This window comes from Carassius carassius, chromosome 2, assembly GCF_963082965.1.
Source record: "Carassius carassius chromosome 2, fCarCar2.1, whole genome shotgun sequence".
Taxonomy (NCBI): Eukaryota; Metazoa; Chordata; class Actinopteri; order Cypriniformes; family Cyprinidae; genus Carassius; species Carassius carassius.
Window position 1 is genome coordinate 19314235 of NC_081756.1, and position 19773 is coordinate 19334007.

The 19773-nt window shown below is 39.8% G+C and overlaps 1 pseudogene; it reads left to right on the forward strand.

Annotated features, from left to right (window-relative positions):
* The window catches only part of LOC132097366 (12S rRNA N4-methylcytidine methyltransferase-like), a 96910-nt pseudogene extending 77459 nt beyond the window's left edge, over window positions 1–19451 (forward strand).
* Window positions 19452–19773: the final 322 nt, after the last annotated feature.

The window sequence follows — 19773 nt, forward strand, 5'->3', positions numbered from 1 at the left end:
TGGTCACCATCTACACCTTTAGGGTGGAGTGAGTTAATCCTGCAGAGAGCCTAGCTTATAGAAACTCCAGAACTGTACCAACCGGGCAGTTAACAGGGTCAAGCTGGCGGTCTCTGCACCATGAGGTGAAGAGTTTCCACCTCAGGGCGTACAGTTTCCTCGTGGAGGGAGCTCTGGATTGGAGGAGGGTCTCAACAACCTCAGTTGAGAGACCGGAAGCTATGAATTGTGCCCCCTCAGGGGCCACACCCACAACTTCCACAGCTCCGGGCGAGGGTGGATTATTTTGCCCTGCGCCTGAGAGAGTAGATCTGTCTTGATCGGAATCTCCCATGGAGAGCCGTTGAGGAGAGAGATCAGATCTTTGAACCATACTCGGCCCGGCCAGAACGGGGCTACTAGTAACAGATGGACCCCATCTCGGCGTACTCTCGCCAGAACTCCCGGGAGCAGAGCGATGGGGGGAAAGGCGTACAGACGAAGCCTCGGCCAAGTCTGTGTCATGGCATCTAGTCCCAGTGGAGCTGGGTGAACTAGAGAGAACCAGAGGGGACATTGCGATTTCTCTCGAGTCGCGAAGAGGTCCACCTGAGCTTTGCCAAATATCTGCCATATCTGCTTCACCACCTCGGGGTGAAGCATCCATTCTCCGGGCCTCGGCCCCTGTCTCGACAGCATGTCTGCTCCCACATTCAATCTCCCAGGAATATACACTGCTCTTAACGAGAGGAGTTTGCCCTGGGACCACAGGAGAATCTGGTGTACCAGCTTGTATAAGGAGTGTGAAAGAGACCTCCCTGGTGATTGATATAAGAGACCACCGATGTGTTGTCGGTGCGCACTAACACATGACAGCCTCTCAGGTCTGGGAGGAAATATCTCAATGCTCGATATACTACTAGCATTTCTAGACAATTGATGTGCCATGTCAGATGGCGCCCGCTCCACAGACCGCGGGCAGGGTGGCCACTCATGATCGCACCCCAACCGGGGAGGGAGACGGCGACCAAGAGCTCCCAGCACCGGGCCCTGATTCAAGAACCAAGGTTTCTTCCATATGTCTAAGGTACGAAGGCATCGCCGCATTACCTTGATAGTTCAGAATGGATTTCCCCTCGGGGAAAACCCCTTGGTCTTGAGCCACCACTGTAGGGGCCAAAAGGTATTACATTGGACGCAGCTGCCATGAGCCCTAACAGTCTCTGAAACTGCTTTACAGTGAGTGACTGGCCTTCTCTGACTCTCTTGACTGAGGAAAGGATTGACTCGATCCGAGCAGGAGACATACATGCCTGCATCGTGGTCGAATCCCATACTACGCCTAGATAGGTGGTTCTCTGAACTGGAGAAAGTACACTCTTCTTGGCGTTCAGTCTCAAACCCAGCTCCCCCATATGGGCGAGAACGACACCTCGATGTTGAACCGCCATCTGCTCTGACTGAGCTAAAATCAACCAATCGTCGATATAATTCAGAATGCGGATGCCCTGCATACGGAGGGGTACCAGAGCCGCATCTACACATTTCGTGTATGTGCGGGGTGAGAGTGCAAGGCCGAAGGGAAGTACTCGATATTGGTAGGCTTTGCCCCCAAAAGCGAACCTCAGAAACTTCCTGTGTTGTGGAAGGATGGATATGTGGAAGTATGCATATTTGAGATCTATTGTGACAAACCAGTCCTCGGATTTGATTTGAGCTGCAACCTGTTTGACAGTGAGCATTTTGAACTTCAGTTACATTACTGAGAGGTTTAATTGACGTAAGTCTAAGATCGGACGCAACCCTCCATCCTTCTTTGGAACTATGAAATACCGGCTGTAAAACCCGGATTCCCTGTCTAGAGGAGGGTCCACCTCGATGGCCTCCTTCCTTAATAGAGTATTCACTTCTTGTTCCATCACCAGAGCCTGCTGGGGGCCGACGACTGTCGGGGGTGGACGGCCGAACAGAATACAATAGCCTCTTTCTACTGTGTGCAGGACCCATTGAGATACATTTGGCAGTAGTTTCCACGCTGCTAAATAATGTACTAAGGGAATCAGTCTCTCGAGACTGATCTCTGGTGTAAGTGGCGAGTTTTCCAGCTCCGCTACGCTCGCAGGCGGACATAACTGGGAGTGACACTCGCGGGAGACCGCTGCGCCCTGAAACACTGACAAGGTTGGCAGACCGGAGGGCACCGGGGTGAGACGGTCACCGTATAATGAGGTGGACACCGCTCTACCCCAGTAGAGGCTACCCTCATGGTCACTGCGCCTGTGGCGTCAGGACCTCTTTGTCGAGGACTTCCTAGCTTCGATAATTGCACGAAGATCTGATTTTGCTTTGGAAGTCCCTGACTCAGAGGAACGCTTAGACCCACGGCCCCGGCATGGGGGAGCACGAGTGGCGACGCTCTGCTTTTGAGCCTCGCGGTATGAGGAGCTCGCTTGTGGCGTGGGTATCTCCCGCCCAGATAACCCACGAGAGCGACAAGGGAGGAAACTCTGGAATGCCGCCGCCTGTTTGCGTGCCTCCTGGAACCTGTCGATGACAGGTGTTGACTGTGTCGCCGAACAGGCCCGAGGCTTGAAGCGGGGCGTCCAGGAGGCAGACCCTGTCACGCTCTCTTATCTGAGACAGGGTCAGCCATAAATGCCTCTCCGCGGCCACCAAGGCTGCCATAGACCGCCCAATCATGCGAGCGGTCTCTTTGGTGGCGCGAAGGGGGAGATCAGCGGTCCGTCTAAGCTCTGCAATATCGTCGGACTTGATCCCCTCTCCCTCGTCTACATCTCTAAGCAGGTCAGCCTGATATGCTTGGAGGACGGCCATAGTGTGAAGGCACGCCCCCGCCTGACCTGCTGCCACATAGCCCTTGCCCATTAACGTAGATGTTGTCTTTAACGGTTTTGTGGGCAAGGCCGGAGCCTTCAGAGACAACTCCGAACCGTGTGACAGATAGCTCGCAAGCGTCTGCTCAACCCGGGGCATCGCTCTGTACCCCCGCTCATCGAGCCCCGCGACATTGCCGTAATACTGAGAGTCGGAGCCGAAGAGAGGGGTCGAATAGGGGTGTTTCCACGACCTCGCTATTTCTTCATGGAGGTCGGGAAAAAAGGGAAGGCTCCGGGCTGGAGGTGGCTGTCTCGGCCGCAGAAACCACTCATCTAATTTACTTTTCTGCGGGTCATATTTTTTCTCTGCAGCCCACTTGATTTTTAATTTATCAACTGCACGAGCAACCACCTCCAATAGCTCCTCATACTGGGGTGATAGGGGTGGCGAATCCCTACTAACTGTCTCCACACCCACCTCATCAGATGAAGAGAGGTGGAGTGTCGACCCCTCGCCCTGGGGGGAAGAAACCGACGAGCGTGCTTCCGAACCCAGGGTTTGGGCGCCGGATCTGGCAGATGAGGAAGGAGATAAGGACTGGCCAGTCTCCATACCTTCCGCCAGATCCACCTGCGAACCCCACGAGTGCAGCAGCCGCTCTGCCTCGGCAGAAGCGGGGCCAGCACCACGAGGAACACTGCCTCCTCGAAGAGAGCCCTCCGGGATCGAAGCGTCCGCTTCGGCAATCGTTCACAATGCGGACAGTCTGCTCCCTCGAGAGCCGACTCAGCGTGCTTCGACCCCAGGCAAACCACGCATAAATCATGTGTATCCCCAGCCGTGATGTAGAGTTGGCAGGGAGGAACACACAATTTATAGCGTGATTTAGTTTCGCCCTTCATGTGTCTGGTCTTAGCTTTGCTCTTAGGCATTATGTTGCTTTATTGAGACAGACAACACTAAATAAGACTTACAAGACAGACTTTTGAACATGCACACACAGAGCGCTTGCTGAAAGACGCGAAGCTGAAGCCAGCTGCGTGGCACGTGCTTTTATAGCTTCCTGGTCGCTACGTCACCCCGCCTGTGACGTCACGCTCTTCCGTTGGACTGATTGCACACAATATTCAGAGTTGTTCTTGCCAAAGGTGTTCCCCAAAAGCGCTCGACGCAGCTCGAGTTCCTGAAGAGGAACTGAGAGATGGTTTGCTATCTCAGACTGAATACAGAAGCGAACTGAAATTGAGCGGAAGTACGAAGTCTGATGTAGTCAGGCTAATAAAGTTTAGAAAAAGGGTAGAATAATATGAGATTGCTCATTAATAATACTATAAGACTGTTGATTCCTTGTGATGGATGATTAAGGAAATTTTGCCTTTGTGTTCCTCATATTTATAATCCTGTGGAACAGGGAGTCATGGGTGGACGATTTCATGCTTATTGCACATTACCCTGGTGTGCTAAAAAAAAATGGAAATATACTTCCGAAATATTTTACTCATAAGAATTTCTAGGGGTGCCAATAATTGTGGCCAACATGCATTGGAGAAAAACTTTTATTTTATAATAAGTAAACTTATTATTATTATTTCGATTGTTTTACCTCAACAAAAGGTTGGAAAATGTGATTTTTTTTGAATGAAAGAGCAAAAGGATAAACAATCCAGATTTATTTTCACAGCCATCTTTGTGCAAATCTACCAATGGTGCCGATATTGACGGAGAGCACTGTATATATAGACTATATATTAAATAATAACGCTTTAACGCATTAATTAATCTAAAACTGACAATTATTTTATTGCGCGTTAATGCAGTTTTTTATTATTATTAAAGTCTGTTGCTCCCTGGCTCTGAATACAGACAAATAATGGGTCACAGGAGGGGATGCTCCCGATCAAATTATTTAGGCTAAGCATCAGCATTAACAAACCACTGTACACTGTTATTTTTAACAGAAAAGAATGCAACGAGCTGGTAATCATGACTTTATAAGTTGGAAACAGGAAGTTTCTGATATTGGAGTGAATAATTTTGTTAACTTTGTGGTTTATTATTAAGAATCATATGGGATGCGGTAACACACATCCCTCTCACAATATATTGCTTTACAGATCTATCACTTTTGCTGCTCAGAAATATACACACAATCATGCAGCACAGAAAATCTGCACCCCGGCGAGGTTCACGCTCAAACTCACTGATCTGTATACAACTGAACCACGCTCTTGCCCATCTCTTCCAACCGAGTCAGGGAATGCTAAATGGAGCGATCAATTGGAGTGGAAACCCCCCTAAAATTGAACAGTACCGAACCGTACCGTGCAGTACTATGTAGTGGAAAAGCGCCATTATAGGAAGGTGCCTGTTATAATGTTATGATCGAGGCTCTGGATTCTGAGTATAACTTGTTTTTCTATAACAAATGATAAAATATTTTCTGTCCTGGCAGTGACAAATAGCTTGTTTTATATTTAATTTAATGACATTGATGTTATAAGTTGAAATTTAGGCTGCAATAAATATTTTAAGTGCTACTATGTAAAATGAACATTGCTGTAAAAAGCACCTTATTTGTTTAATTAAAGTGTTTGCAAACCAAATGTTATTACAGTTTTGTTCATATAGCAGTAGGCCTACTTTTAAATAAATAAAAAAAGTGCACAATATACTACTTTTGAATACATTATTAGTTTTGTGCATAATGCGATTATTTGCAGACATTAATATTTTATTTTATGTCTTTTTCAGGTTTGTTTAATTTAATGAAAATAAGTTTTAGCTTTAGTTAACTATAATAACAGTGCACCATACAGTTTAAAAATCAGTATTAAAGTATTAATTTTTTTCTCCAGTACAGTCACTCATGTATTTGTGATATGCCACTGAGTTGGTATTTTAATAGCTTGGCCCAATGTATTATAAGTTATAAAGCAGAAGTGGGATGGATACTGATATTTTAAACACCAGAAGCTGTTTTTCTATTTTGTAACTAATGATAAGAGTCAGATATTGAGAAAGTTCACCAAGGGTTTTGTTGTTTCTAGCTTCCAGCATTAGAAATGAGTGGCTGATGTTTATTTTTTAACAAGGTCTCTGAACAGGTCTCATGTTATTCTGACCTGAACAGTTTGTGAGGCACATGAATGCAGTGGTCTTTATCACAATGAATGCAGGCTTTGCAAACAATTTTACTGAAAGATGCAGCACCACAATTTATGTTGGACCAGAAAGCAAATGCAACCCGTAAGCACTGTTAGTCATTTCACGTGAAGAAGGTAAAAAAAGCAGAGGTCAGTCTGTTTATTTAGGGGTCAGAGAGAGAGAATGAACAATGGTCATGGAAAACTAAATTACTAAACTTGGTTAGGAAATCTTGACATTTATTATTATTTAATTTTATTATTATTATTTATTTATTTTGAAAAGTTAATACTTCTTTTCAGCAAAGACAAATTAAATTGTTCAAAGTGACAGGAAAGACAATGTTACAAAACAATTCTATCTTCTTATTTTCTATTCTCTCTTTTGTTAAGGGGCTGGGTGAAGCCAGAACTAGGGAGGTTCAGTGAGATGAAAAACCTACTCCCAGTTTGGGTCCAGGTGGTGTGGATGCCGGATGCTCCTCTATTCAGATGGATTCAGCAGAGAGGGGCTTCTCCCTCAGCAAAGATGGACTGCTAGACATGAGGATGGATGGAGACAGGTTCAACTATTACGATACCTCAGCTCTTTTCAGTAGAAGCTCTCATTATCATGAATGTTCCAAGAATCATTTGTGCTATTAGTAATGCATGATTCACTCTCGATATATACTGATGGCCACAGTTATTATTCTTGGCTCACTCATTTATTGATTATATCTACAGTGTCTCCATGCTTCTCTATTATAGCTATTGAAAAACTAATTCTAAACAGGTGTAAGGCATAACCTAATTACAGATTAATTCAATAAAAAGATGACTAAGCACTGCAGAGCCTGGTGATTCACAGACAGAGCTTTGAGGGACACATGGAATGTTTGCATTAAGACTGTGGTTGAATAAACAATATACGGAACACATTTAGGTAGTGAAAAAGAACAAGAAGTGAGCTTGTGTTTCTTTTTCCCTGCAGTGGCCGAGAGAGCTCAACACACTGCAACTTAAGTAAACGTATGCAAATAGAAGCACCAGCAAATTAAGGACATCAGTTTGACAATACGTCCTGCAAATACTCACAACACAACGAAATACAGAAACTTGTTGCAAATACTCACAATACAACCAAATACAGAAATGTGACCAAATACAGAAATGTGCTGCAAATACTCACAACACAACCAAATACAGAAACGAGCTGCAAGTACTCACAACACGACCATACAGAAATGCGCTGCAAATACTCACAACACAACCAAATACAGAAATGTGCTGCAAATGCTCACAACATAACTAAATACAGAAATGTACTGCAAATACTCACAACAACAACCAAATACAGAAACGAGCTGCAAGTACTCACAACACGACCATACAGAAATGCGCTGCAAATACTCACAACACAACCAAATACAGAAACATGCTGCAAGTACTTGCAACACGACCAAATACAGAAACACGCTGCAAGTACTTGCAACACGACCAAATACTGAAACACGCTGCAAGTACTTGCAACACGACCAAGTACTGAAACATGCTGCAAGTACTCACAACATGACCAAACACAGAAACATGCTGCAAATACTCACAACACCACCAAATACAGAGAAATGTGGCAAATAGTCACAACATGACCAAATAGAGAAACAGGCTGCAAATACTCAAAACGTGACCAAAACAATAAAAAAAAAAAATTATTTGTCTTTCAACAATATTTGATTAAGCAGCAGGAGTAAAACAGTGAAATTATACTAAATGGTTACAAAAATAAATAAATAAAATACAACTTTAATGTTATTTTTCAAAGTAACATTATGCATCTCTTTTCTGAAAGTATGACATATTTTTATGTTCCAAAAAGGATTTAAAAAAAAAACATCTAAAACATCATAATATTATGAACCATATTCTGGTTAAATTTTTCTTTATAATTGTTGATTAATAATTCTATTAAAGCAGCAGATGTTTAACTGTTTTTCCATTCTCAAAACTGAAAAGTATGATTAGTCACATTTTATTCATAAAGTTTAACCATATGAAAATATAATAATAAAAATAATAATAGAAGATGGATTTTAGCTCTAAGAATTATGTAATAATATTATATAATGTTTTCTGACGTGTGTGACTGATAAGGAAGACATAAGCTCCTTTCACACAGTAATACCAGTAAATCATTATCATTATCATTATCATTAAATACAAAATTTTGCTGTTCAGACAGGCAATGGCATTCCATCTTTTTACTGGTAAAACACCATTCACACATCAGTTTCAAAATACCGGTAAATTCTGTGACATCATTAACTGGAAATGACCTCTAAATTGCTTTGCTTCCCTTTGTTGTGTTTGTAAACATGGAGGAGTATACGCAGTCAATGTTTTTGTTGGTGTTTTCATTTTTGTGTGAAACTTTCACATTCATGCAGCCACTTTTGGCCCAGAGACATCTTGTTAGACAACTTCAAACTGAACTACACAGTGCGAAGTAAATGCGTCAACTGGGTCAGAATAGTATGAGTTTCCGAGTGTAGAAATCTTATGTCAGCACGTTCTGAACTCGTACATGCTCATACCGGTAATCTCGTTCTGCGTTCACACAGAGCACATTACTGGCAATTTACTGGTAATGTTACATGATCTCTTAACTGTAATTTTCCAGTAAAGACTGTATGTGTGAAAGGGGCTATAGAAAAGTAGTTCTGCGAACACCCCTGTGTTAAATGGACAATTTAACATAACATATTATTATAATCTGTGGTGTGGGACTAATATGTGTTTCTTCACTATTTAGGCTAGGGAACCACATGTCAGTTTGATCTGATTGCTATCTTTAATAAAGCCTTCCCACTCTTTCATGCTGATTGCTAGAAGGGATACAGCTAAGGCCGGAAGTGTTAGTTGTCCTCTTCAATGTCCGTTTCATTTTTTCTTGTCCGTCCAGCAAGATTTTAAGAGATTTTGGTTCAAAGGACTTTGCTACAATGTAGTCTGAATAGTTTGCTAGTCGTCGTCTTTAGTGTCCATTTAATTTATTTTTATTTTAATTTCCTTTCACTTTCGTCCTGTCAATCTTTTAAGATTTTGAGTCACTTACTGGCCATAGCTGTATCCCTTCTGGCCACAAGCCCCTTTCCCTTTAAAGAAATTAGAGCAGTGTTTCCTAACCCTGTGTCTGGAGTACTACCAATAATGCACGTCTTTTTGGATGTTTTTTTTCTTCTGACACATGCATTTCAATTCATGGACTCTCTACTAATGAGCAGAGGAGTCGAATCAGGTGTGTTTAGGAAGACACACAGACTATTCACTATTCCCAGCCAGTGCTGTTTTATCATCGCCATCATCCCTAAATCTCTTATGACTCTCATGCAAACCACTGCTTCCCTCTGACTTAAAGAAGAGTGAGAGGCCTCTCTTATTAGGAAGTTTTAGTCAAAGTTTTCACTGTGATAATGAGGTTGAAATCCCACCCACCGTAACTGACTATGAACTTTTTTTCTGGGGGCGAGATGAAATGGTTGAAAAAAGAGAAGGAGGGAGAGAGAGAGACAAAGCAAAAAGAGAAAGTGTGAGACATAGTGCAGGTCGATTCAGGTCCTGCCCACGGTATCTGAATACGCTTTATCTTTGTTCCATCACAAAAATCAATGTGAGAATTTAACTTTAGGATGACATGATGCAGTCAGCAGACTCTGGCCTTCAAGAAGAACAGAGCATACTTTGCATTAATCAGCATGTCTATCAGTTTGTGTTACTCATTCTGTGCTCTTAGTTGTGCCCACATTCTGCAAATGACGTTCTAAATAGGAGAAGACATGCTCAAGGTTAATGTGAGAATGACGTTGATTCCAAAAGAAAGGTTATGATGAAAGGTTTGTTAGTGTTGCATACCTTACATGAATAAAGTTGACTCCAGGTGACGAATGACTGAAAGTGCTTCTGTACATGCTCACTTCTCACATGTTCCAGTGAGTACCTGAGTGCTTTAATATTTTTTTGTCTCCCTCCCTTTCAGTAAGTACATAAGCAAAGAGTCAGAATGCAAGGTATTATCCCTAAATCTCTGAAAATGATTACATAAGTACAAATCTAAAGACTTGAACACGTGAGTCAAGATGTTTAGGGAATATATGAATCACTGGGAGTATATGAATCACAGTACATATGTGCAAGTGTACTGAACAGCTGCCGACTGAAACTCACTACATGAAATATTAAGTTTTATTCGTATTAGTAAGCTAATATATTTCCTCTCTTTATGTAGTCATGTAACTTGGTCTCATTTATCCTGGTATCTTTGTTCTTCCTGGAGTGTGCGAACATATTTTCCTAAAGAAAGAAAAAGTGAATGCATAATTCAGTTCATGATTTGATATTTTTATATTTGTCGCTAACCATTTCTCCCTCCTGTTCTCGCTCATGTACACACACTCTCTCTCTTTTTATAGATCTCGAGCCCACATCTCCCAGAGTGGGAAGGGTGGGAGGGGTTTTCACTGGTGTCTTAGAGCTGTCAGGCTTGGCGTCTGTCAGCCAGGAACTTGTGACGTCAAGCTGCTTAATTGGGCTCCTCTTTGTGCGTAGGTACCCCGACATGCCCTGCGCGGCTGACGTGGTCAACGCCTTGGATCAACAGGCGCTTGCGTCCGTGCTAGCCATGTACGGGGAGGAGCGGCACAGCAGGAAAATTGCGGCGGCCATCGCACAGGCACGCAGTGTCTACCCCATCGGTCGGACCCTGCAACTGGCCAGCATCGTAGCAGGTACCCCCCCCCCCTCATTAATTCCCAACACTCAAGGGAGGCGAGGAGAGAGAGCAAGCGCTATTAATGCAAACTCTCCCTATGGGACCTATTTGTCCTGGAAGAAGAGAAAGGGAGAAAAGATGGCGTTTTCTAATCCAAAATTTCTGCCATCCTCCTTCCCCCCAACTCAGCTGCCTGTTTCTCACTGTCTGAGTGTCCATCAGCAGCACATCCCTTGCGATTGACAATGCTCTTATTAATAAAAAAACAAAACGAGAGAGGAAGCTACATGTGGGGTTCTGTGCGTTTTTTTTAGCCCCTTTCCTTAATTCATATTTATACTCACAGTCCCATCTTCTCCTTCCCCAACCCCCCCCCCCCCCCCCCCCCACCTCCTTGTATCCTTTGATTTGTTTCTCATTCTCGCTCCCTCCCTTTTCGTGCCCTTCACTGCACCCCCACCAACACACTTCTTCAAACGCACGCGTAACACACACCACATTGCGGCAGCTCGATGCTTTTTGATTTTATATTTATCGGCTGCTTTATTTTTGCCGGTGCTGTTTCCATAGCCCGACACTGGCGAAGAGATAGATAGTCTCTTTAGAAGATGATTATAGCAGGAGAACAGGTGTGACTAAGGGCAGTTGTTTGATCTTCTTTGAAGAGCAGAGCAAGTCAACAGCAACAATGTTTATTCCAATCAATCTGGAAGCTTCTGACTCCCGAGGATCCCTGGGGGTCGGCGGTGGGCTGTCGGCATTACCGTTGCCAGGGGAAGCAATTGATGGTGCAGGAGGAGGGATGATATGTGTGTATTTGTACATGTGTGTATTTACCAATGCTGATGATGGGGGAATGGGAGGGGTTTAGACACCATAACAATAGGCATCATGGGAGTCCTCTCTCTTATGAGCTCTTTGTTTCCTTACGTGAGCAACTAAAGCCCCACAATGCCCCGCTGCCTTTCTTTTAGATGTGAACGAGTCTTCGCCTGGATTGCGGTGTTTCGTAATACTCACCAGTCATAGTCCTTTCAATGAACATGTTTGCTTTGTCTTGCATAATTTATTTCTCTGACTTATTACACTAAAAAAGAAAAAAAGAAAAAAAGAAAAGTTTATAATAAGATTATTAAAGTATACTTTACAAGAATATACTATTTTAATCTTTCTACTTCAAAATTTTGTTTATTTCAGTGTGTTACTTGCCATTTCTTTGCAATTATTTGTGAAATTATCAGCAATTCTCTTATTTAAAAAAATTGCTTTAAAGTAAATCTTACACCAGTTTTGTTGCCGCTGATTGGGGTTTTATACTATGTTAAAATGGGGAGTCTGCACTATTTAGAAAAATACATTAGAGAAGAGACGAGGTCATGGCAGTCTTATATTCTCATCAGAATGAACCCAGCTGGCGTGACAGAAGATTATCCACATTCCCTAAGGAAAGTGTCCCCCGATCCCAATGCACAGATCAGCTTTCTACATATCAGACTACCTTGAATCATAATGAGCATCAGCATAAAAAGGGCTTAGAGCCAGTAACTCCCTTCCTCACTGACACCAGACAGCCACACTGGCCCCTCTCGTACACCTAGAGGCCAGCAATCCAGCTTTGCCATAAAACATTCAGATTTATGTGGAGCAGCTCACAGGTTTTGACAGCATGGTTAAACAGTTGTTTAAGCTGCTGGTCATGTTTTAATGTCACTGTAAGGGACACTAATCAGCCCAATATGGATTACTGGTTGAAGAGCAGACTTGTTGAAGCACTGATGAAAATGTATCTTTCGCTTTCTCCATCCGAGCTTTTTGAGGCCCGCATCACAGTTTTGGAATTAAGGCAGTGCTTAAAGTCTATACTTCTGTTAGCTGGAGTTCACTCTGCATTCTGCTCAGACTTTTTTTAGGCAGTTTCATTGGTAAAACAGCGAGTGACTTAAAAAAAAAAATTAACTTTGTTGATTAATTAGTTGTTTTTTTTACTGGATATTTTACACAAGATCAAGTTTTATTTCCTCTTAAAGGGATAGTTCACTCGAGAAAAAAAAAAAAAAAAAAAGGTAATTTAATCACACTCATGTTGTTCCAAACCTGTAGTGAATTTGATCTTCTGTGTAAGACAAAATAATTTTGGCTGAATGATCCCTGTGCCTCCTCTGCATTCAGAATGGGAATAATGCTTCCTTGTTTACCTAGCATCTATCTAGTCAATTAGTATTTAGTGGAATCTTTTTATTTAAAGCAGTCGATTGTTGTCTTTAAGCAACTTGGGATTTAGTGTCTCATTCAACTCCAGAGCTCCATGCATCAATCTATTTCTGGCATTGAGACATTGAGATGAAAATACAATGCACAGAATCACTATGCATTGTGAGAGACTGGCAAGTATACAGAGATGGAAACAAGTAATACAATTGGCTGCACTGTTTACCACAAATAGGTAATGAAAGAAAAATATATATTTCTGTCATACAGGAATAAATACAGCGGGGTTCAAAAGGGATTCAAAATCAAATCTAATTTGTGACAATGATCATGTGAAATCTTTGGTACAAAACATTGTTCTTCCATTCAAGTACAATCCATGATAAATCTACTTGACTTTTTCCCTCACTGAATGTTTCTAATGAAATCCTGCGATATATGGTTTCATAGCCTGTTAATCTTTTAATCAGCCATTGTCAGATAAAACTTGTCCTGTAGATACAAATGTTTGCTTCACCTTTTTAATTTTTCATTCTGACATGATATTGTTCAGTAGCTCTTTTTAGGATGGTGCAACAAAAAATGAAAAATCAGTCATTATTTACTCGTATGAGGGTGAATGTGCCTGTGTCCCTCAGAAATGTACAGAAAATATCAATATCATAGAAACCGTATTTTATACTATATGTTTGCAGTCACCACAGTCCCTAGCAGCCAATAGCAATGCTGCCCTTTAGCCTCAGATAACATTCACGAGGTTATGTGTCCCTATGCAGCCTGTCGCTTATATAGAGGGGGATTTACTAGGTAATAATGAAGCATTATTTTTCGAAACTTCTGTGCATAACAGCTATTGCCAGCCTCGCCCAGGAACAAGGCACTTGTAACGGCCCTTCCTGAGCTTTCAAAGAAAGCAGTGCAAATTGACACTACAGAATAATAAAGGACCCTTCATCTCCGTTCTTACTGGAAACCTGATGTGATCAACATGGATTGGGAAATGTTGTGCAAATTTTTGTTAACTCTTCCGGGGAAACAAGAAGATGGAAGGCTTTAATTTCAGTTCTGTCTCTCTCTCTTTCACTTATTGCTCTTTTCTTTCCCAGAGGTGAACAAGGAGAAATATGTAAGTGTCCGCGAGACACGTTTGCTGGAAATGAGTCATCAGTGTGTTGCTATAGTGTATGCAGGATTCAGTCTTTTTACGAAACATATTCACCCTTTAGCCATATCCATGTGCCATGATAAATGAGGAATAAACCATTTACTGAGTCACAACTCTGTCTCACGCCATTTTCAAACAGGGTTTATACAAAATAAATCAAGTGCTTGGGTGTACAAGCTAACATTTAAATGTTAAGCGTGTCTTGGCCAGCTCCTTGTGTTCACCTGACCTGCGTTATTTCTCTGGTCCTTTCAAAACAGGAAGAGATGGATGAGTCAAAAGTGAGGCACCTGTTAATTATTTCAGCTTTACATGACTTATGGACCCATGCATTTTAACAGGATCAAAATTTTTAAAGAAGGGTCTCAAAATATTTGTATAATTTGTTTCTTCAGATTTTTTTTTTCTCAGTTCAATTGGCAAGACTATATTATCAAATACAGAAACATTGCTTTAGAGACAACTTTGAAAACGTTTAGGCAAGACAAATATTAATAAATGGTTAAAAATGTACTTTATTAATGTCATTTTAATTATAATTTAAATAAAAATGCTCTTAATTAAAATCTAAAGTTTTAATAAATCAAATGTTTTTTTTTATCAAAATATTTATTTAAAAAAAATAATTTATTATGTTTTAAGAAAATACTATAGCAGTGTTTGGCGCTTATAACTGGACAAATCCAGTCATTTCTCAGTTAATCAGAACAATATAAATGCTGTCTTTTAAGCATTTGCATGTGTCTTTATTCTTTGATCAATCAGTCAAATGATGTTTGGAATAACAGCCTTGCATTTCAAATTGGTAGTTCTGCCCCTTGTTCGTTCCTTAAAGCATTAAAGCAACACAAGCTTGTGGTTAATAGAGAGGAAATCCGTAATTCAATTCACGATCAGACAAAGAGTGAGCCCTCTATTCAAGCTGAAATGTGCTTGTGCAGAGCCTCATTCAAGAGATCTCTGGCTTCATTACAGAAGGATGTCATGCAGTAATCAGTTTGATCCAAATAAAGGCATACCACCAATTATCAGAGCCATGAGCAGCTGGGTGTTACCCTCTAATCCTGCACTCTCATAAAAGACTGCCAACCAATTACATTTCTATTCAACAAAGTGACATTTTCATTACATTTGACTTGATTTTTTTAAATAGTTTATATATTGGCGTTATATACTGTATAAATGTATACTATAAATATGACCTATTAGAGTATTGTTATCATGTTTCCATTGTTAAAGTTTGATTAAATTATTTAATGTTATCTTTAAATGATGTTTAGTATAGTGGGTATAGTATAGTTTTTAAAGAAATCTTTGTCTATTTACTATATACAGCTCATTAGGCTTCTGTGTAAACGTTGTTTTTCATTTTAAATGTTTAGGTAATTATTCATGGCCAATTACAGAGAATCTATAGCGATTGTTGCTTGGATTGAGAGGAGAACACCCATTGAGATAACAGGATTTATATACTGGTTGCTGTATTTATTCACTTTATATCAGTTAGGCGACTGAGATTTGATCATTTGATGCTTTCTTTGCAAAGAAAAAAAAAAGATTGCTGCAATACATATTGTATGATTAATTTTTACAGCCTGCTAAACCTGATCTATGTATCCATCTCTTTATTCTCTGATCTGCTTTTTTCTTTCTGTTTTGTATTTTCCTGTTCTTCACTTGCTCTTTTATATCTTGATTTTAAATTAAGAGGTTGGGCAGAGGCATATGGTCTTATTGATTGGCCAGTGTCTCGCTCCTCCAAGCCCAGAAGTGCAAGACTTGAGAGATGCAACACCTCTCTTTATCTTTAGACTCTCCATCTCCTCCACTCATTCATCAGCGTGAAGCTATGGCATGAACATTAGTGGGTAAATTTCTCTTTAAATAGTTATAATTGGTTAACTTTTTTTTTTTTTTTTTTGCAAAAATCATTTTCATGTTGAAGCCCTGAAGGGCAAGGTAAAGAAAACAACTGGGTAACATTTAACAATAAGGTTCATTAGTTAGCACTGGTTAATTACTTTAGTAAACATGAACTAATAATGAACAATACTTCTACTACAATATGAGTATGACTCCTAACCCTAGGGTTGTGGGTTCGAGTCCCGGGCCAGCAATATCACGACTTAGGTGCCCTTGAGCAAGGCACTGAACCCCCAACAGCTCCCCGGGCGCCACAGCATAAATGGCTGCCCACTGCTCCGGGTGTGTGTTCACAGTGTGTGTGTGTGTTCACTGCTGTGTGTGCACTTTGGATGGGTTAAATGCAGAGCACAAATTCTGAGTATGGGTCACCATGCTTGGCTGAATGAATGTCACTTTCACTTAACAAATAATAATACTCTAATAAATGTATTGTTCATTCATGTTAGTTAATATATTGACTAACATTATTTAACTGATCTTTAAGTGTTACCAAACCTGAAATATACTTTTTTTTCATACAGTATTAAAGATGGCCATTAAAGGGAGTTTCCCACAAAATTTTGTCAAAGTTTACTTTGTTGTTGCAAATCTGTATGACTTTATTTTTGTTTGTGAAACAAAATATTTAGAAAAAAAAACCATAATTTTTTTCATTAAACCCAGTGGTTTCCAGTGTTGTTTTGGAACAGTTTGAGGGCTGTTTTCCATTTTTGAGTGAACTATTAAGAAAATATATGAAAATAAGGTAGCTTTTGACTGGCTTTGTTGCTTAATTTAAAAAAATGAATTTAATTATATATATATATATATTTAAATTTAATATTTAAATTTAATATATATGTATATATATATGTATATATGTGTATATATATATATATATATATATATATATATATATATATATATATATATATATATATATATATATATGTATATATATATTTTTATTTTTTTTTAGTCTTATCAAAAGTGTTGAAGGGTGAGGTTGAAAAAATATTGTTAATCACTGACGTGCTAAAATTTAGCTAAAAAAAAAGGACAAGCAATTTTGTGCAGAGGAATTTATACACGTATTTCCTCAAAAACAATTGTTCAGAAATCTCCTGACTTTTATTTATAAACATAAAATGTAACTTTATTTATGTAGTAATAATATTAAACAATATCCATTGCTTATTTTGATAGACAGATATCAGAAATAACCATTGAAGCATTATCATAAGCTTACTATTTAATTTTACTATATGATTGATTATCATGGTTGTATTTACAGTAGATATACTGTATAGTGTATGTGTGGTATACTTTTATGTTCCCTACTTTTTAAAAAGAAAACTTCTGTGTGACCTTTCTATCTGCAATTTTAAGCTCTGCATGTTGTCAGTTCAGGGAACAACGTCACCTCCTCTTACTCAGACTGAGCCAATTCATCTCCGCGCAATATACAGCATGGACCTATCTCTCCATGAGCTTTGGGAGCTTTGTTGAACAGCCTGTTTATTTTCAAAAGCACTGTGTCATCACTTGTACTGATCTGGAATAAACTCCTGTGTGTCTCCAATGGTGTTCATCCTTTCAGTGTGTTTGTCTCTTTGCTTATATGTCCTTAAAGTCCACTGCAGCTTTTTCTTCTTGCTTAGGAATTAGCTTTTTTTTGACTGTTTTTGTGAAAAACACCCCTTCATCATACTGAATAATGTACTTCATAAAGCCAGAGAGCCGGCACATGAGATCACATACTGTTGTCTCAAGTGTAAAGGCAATGGCTGTATCTCAGTTTTTTACAGTTATTATTGTGTGTGTATGGTACTTGGTGAGTCAGTTATTCACAATAAGTATTTTTTTTTATTTTTCCTCATTTTTTTTGTAAATTAAAAATTTAAAGGGACTTGAATAAAATTCAAAATATTTATACTAAGGGGCTGTTTAATGCTTGAATTTGATTTGCTAACGAACGCTCTAAGATAAGCAATAATTTTCAGGGAAATGCACGGATAAAGTACAGTAGTTCCCTGCTGGTATTGACGGCATTACATGTCCATATCACTTCGCTAAATAATTTCAGTTATTTCAAAGCTCCATACAGCATACAACAGTAAAAAAAAAGTAGAAAATTAATTAAATAAAAAAATAAAAAACAAACTCACAACAAAACTGACCAAACAAATAAATATAGTAAACGACAAATTATTTCCCTGTTTTTTCAATAAAATTACGATGTCATAAAATTACATTTTATTATGTACGCAAAGCCTGCCATCCACACAAAACCCATTATACTGTATATCATATCATATAATTGAAAATGAGCTGTTGAATTATTAGAAAATAATAAATACTCTGCTTTGGGTCGTGGTCGCATCAAAAATGTGCACTATATTCTAGTAATTCAGCATCTTCATTTATTCTTTACTTAATGATACGTCTAAATCAGTGATCCTCAAGTCTGGCTCGCTAGATCCACTTTTACTGCAGAGTTTAGCTCAAATCAAACACACCTGAGTTTGCTAATCAGTGTCTTCAGGATCATTAGAAAATCACAGGTAGGTTTGTTTGATTAGATCTGGAGTTAAACTCCGCTGGAAAGTGGATCTTGCGAGCCAGATTTGAGGATCAATGGTCTAAATGATATTCATTATAATGAGTTTGGTGTTGATGATGGGGTACTTGAGCATTTTTGATGGGGTCGTTGGGATACATAACACAAAAACTATGGACTATTAAGTAGGAACCAATCTGGAAAGTATATGTGATTCAATTAATATGTCTTTAAATTGAAATAATAACTGACTAAACTAAAACAAAGACTAGTGGAGGTGAACATTTCAAATTACGGTTTGATTAACTTAATGTAATCTAATGTAATCCTTTCTTCTGCGTCTCTCATTTTAGGAGCGTTTCCAGCCAGCGCGCTGTAAGCCTGGCGTGATCACCTACAGTGCCCTTCACACATTGCCACCAAAACCTTCCAGGCATTACGCATATTTGTAAATGATGAGCTCAATGAGTTGCACGCTGGCCTGCGTGTGGCGCAGACCCTGCTCTGACCCAAGGGGCGAATCTGTGTTGTCATCTTCATCTTCTTAGACCAAGCGTTTCCTCTGTGAAAAAAAAGACCTGGCTGCCCCACCATGCTGCAGCGTTCGCTAAGTGAGCCAAAGCCCAGCATGGGTTACAGGGAGAGGAGCACGAGGATGAGGAAGAGAACGGAGAAGAGCAGCAAGGACGAGAGAGCAAATATTGGGACATTCTGAAGAAGGTGATAAAGCCAAATGAGAAAGAGGTGCAGGAGAACCCAAGAGCTCAATCATCTAAACTGAACAATGCAAACTCAAACAGATAGTTACTAAATTAACTCCGCTTTCAGGAAAAAAGTTCAGAGCTGTCACTGGGGCGGTAGCCTAAGGTACAAAAGCTAAAAGTACATCTTTGCACCCTTTCCCCCCCTAAATGGTACATATTAGCACCTAATACATACATATTAATACCTTTTGAAAAAGTACCAGTGTCAGTTTTGTCCCTTTTTTCTGGGTGTGTACATGTTTTACTGACATCAGTTTGTTTCAGTCATTTTTAAGTAGTACAAAATAAACAGTAGAACTTCAGAACTTCATTTATTTATTTATTTACTTATTTATTTTTTGTAAAAAATGTTGGTCGCGTGGAAATCCATTCTGTGAATTCTGGATGAATTTCACATACACTTTGCATATTTGTGTGAGGGTAGGCATGTAATTATTATTATTTATCAATTTTCTATGGTTTAT